A 2718-nucleotide genomic window follows, 5' to 3' on the forward strand; every position below is an offset into this window, starting at 1 on the left:
TGGTTGTGATGAAACCTTCCTCTGTCCTCGTCATCGCATTGAAAGAGATGCTCGCTCTCCGAGGCCACGTCGGTAGCCTAGCTTGTGTAGTGAACATTGTGCAGTCTGAGAGCTGTTATTTGCGCTTGTGAAACCTGCTCTATTGCACGACGAAATGCGACACTGACTGAAACGCCTATTGCGTTCTCTATTTTTGCAGTTCTCTCCTCCCTTCTATTTGTTGCTATTCATTTTCTCATATACCTTTTTGCTATGCTTTTTCCCATTTCCAGCGTTTAGAATCACCAGTCGGCGCCACAAGAGTGCATCTTATTTTTTATTTTTTTAACTAGCGAGTCTTTACCAAAGTTGGAATTGATGTGCACTTTGCTTAGAAGTTAGTTATCTCTCCTGTTGTGAACGATACCCTTTTGAAGCTATATTGCGATCTAGTTAACTGATGCTATTTCGTTGCTGCTGGGTACCCGTTTTACTTTGATACTGTTTACGTATGTGCTTTACCATGCGTTACATAAATTTTCATTTTCGTAACAGAAGCACTGCTGTGTAAGTATGCTAAATTTTAATTTATATCTTGCTGCGATGCTGCAATAGCTTATTCGCACTGGTGTGTTCAGATGGTTAATATTGCTACGGGGTAGTATTTCCAATGACGAAGAGCCGAGCAGGAAGAAGACGAAGACGACGATTGGAAGCTAGCGCGGGCCGTTGCCGCTTGGTCAACTGCGGCGTATCGCCTTGTAAATATACGTGTAAATAGCTTTTCGTCGGTGTCTTCCTACGTAACATATTTGGTGGAGGTGGACGTTCCCTGTACGTCGTCACGGAGCTTCGCAGTGGACGGTACGTCGAGCCTTCCTTCATGGCTCCCGGCGACGACAACCAGACTCCGCCGGCTCCGACACCTGCTGCCACTTCGACGACCTACATCACCCTCCCCGCTCCCCGTGATCCTGGCGTATTCTCGGCAAACGATGGGGAAGACGTCGAGGACTGGATCAGCCTGTACGAACACGTCAGCCGCAATAACCGGTGGGACCCTACTATCATGCTCGCCAACGTCGTCTTTTACCTCGGTGGCACACCTCGAGTTTGGTATCGGACGCACGAAGATGAGCTGACCAGTTGGGATTCGCTTAAGCAAAAGCTTCGAGACTTGTTCGGCAACCCCTACGGTCACCAACTTGTCGCGCAGAATGCGCTTTCCGGTCGTGTGCAGACGTCAACGGAGCCCTACGTCACGTACATTCAGGACGTCTTGGCTCTATGCCGCAAAGTTGACGCACACATGACTGAGTCCGACAAGGTCTCCCACATCCTCAAAGGCATTGCCGATGACGCCTTCAACTTGCTCGTATTTAACAACGTCGCGACGGTGGATGCAGTTATAAAAGAGTGCCGCCGCCTGGAATTCGCTAAAAGCCGCCGTATCGACCAACAGTTCGCCCGTCTGCCCAACACCCCAGCGACATCTTCTTGTGCCGACGCTCCTCGTCCCAACAACACTGGCGATGTTACCAGGATTGTCCGGCGTGAGATCGAGGCCGCCTATCCGGCTGCGTTCGACTCCAGCCCCTCCAATGCACCTGCAGTCACTGTTTCCCTGATCCAGGCTGTTGTCCGCCAGGAGTTCGCCAACATGGGTATTCACACCATCTGCTCGGCCCATCGCCCTGATGCCCACCCGGCTTCTTCGATTCCACCCCGTCCCGCACCTTCTTCCCCACCACGTTTCCGCAACCCCTCTGAATGGCGCACTGCAGACGACAAGCCCATTTGTTTTCACTGCCATCGAATTGGGCACATTTCTCGGCACTGTCGCAGTCGCTGGAGTTCCCTGAACCAGTCTACATATACTGCCTACTCTCGCCCCCCAGGTGGCCTTTCTCGTCCCTATGCTGTCCGATCAGATAATGCCGCCACCGATTCTCCTGCGCCGAACCGCCCCTATTCTCGTTCGCCTTCGCCCCAACGACGTCAATCTCGCTCTCCCCAGCCCCGTCGTTCCTATTCGCCGACTCCCTTCGGACGCCGCTCCCAGCCGGAAAACTAGACGATGCAGCGCCTCGAGGTGACGCTGCATTGCTCCCTACGCCGCCAAATCCTCTCCTGACCTTGCCCACTCATCTGAACCTTCTTGACGTGCAAGTCGACGGTGTTCCTGTATCAGCTCTCATAGACACTGGGGCGCATTTTTCGGTAATGAGCGCGGACCTTCGTAACCGGCTGAGGAAAATAATCACGCCCGCCACGACGCCTGTTGTCCGTGTCGCCGATGGCGGATCAGCCCCTGTAATTGGTATGTGTGCCGCCCGCGTCTCCTTCGCCGATCGCTCCACTACCGTGCTATTCACAGTCATCGCCCACTGTCCCCATGACATTATCCTCGGCTTCGACTTCCTCTCCGCACATTCTGCTCTCATCGATTGCTCCGCCAGTACTCTCCGCCTCGACCTGCCTGTTCTGGATCCCGCTGAACCACACCCCAGTCGCCTCAGTTCCATCGACTTCGTTCACTTGCCACCTTGGGCACTACTTACGTTGACTTAGTGTCATCCCCACCAGTGCCCGACGGTCACTACATCGCGGCTCCTATGCAAGACGTCCTCCTTACACACGGGATCACACTACCTCATACAGTTTTATCTATTACGGCGAATTGCGTCTGCCTGCCAGTGGTCAATTTTGGCTTGACGACACAAGTGCTGCCACGCGGGA

This window comes from Dermacentor variabilis, chromosome 3, assembly GCF_050947875.1.
Source record: "Dermacentor variabilis isolate Ectoservices chromosome 3, ASM5094787v1, whole genome shotgun sequence".
NCBI classification, from domain to species: domain Eukaryota; kingdom Metazoa; phylum Arthropoda; class Arachnida; order Ixodida; family Ixodidae; genus Dermacentor; species Dermacentor variabilis.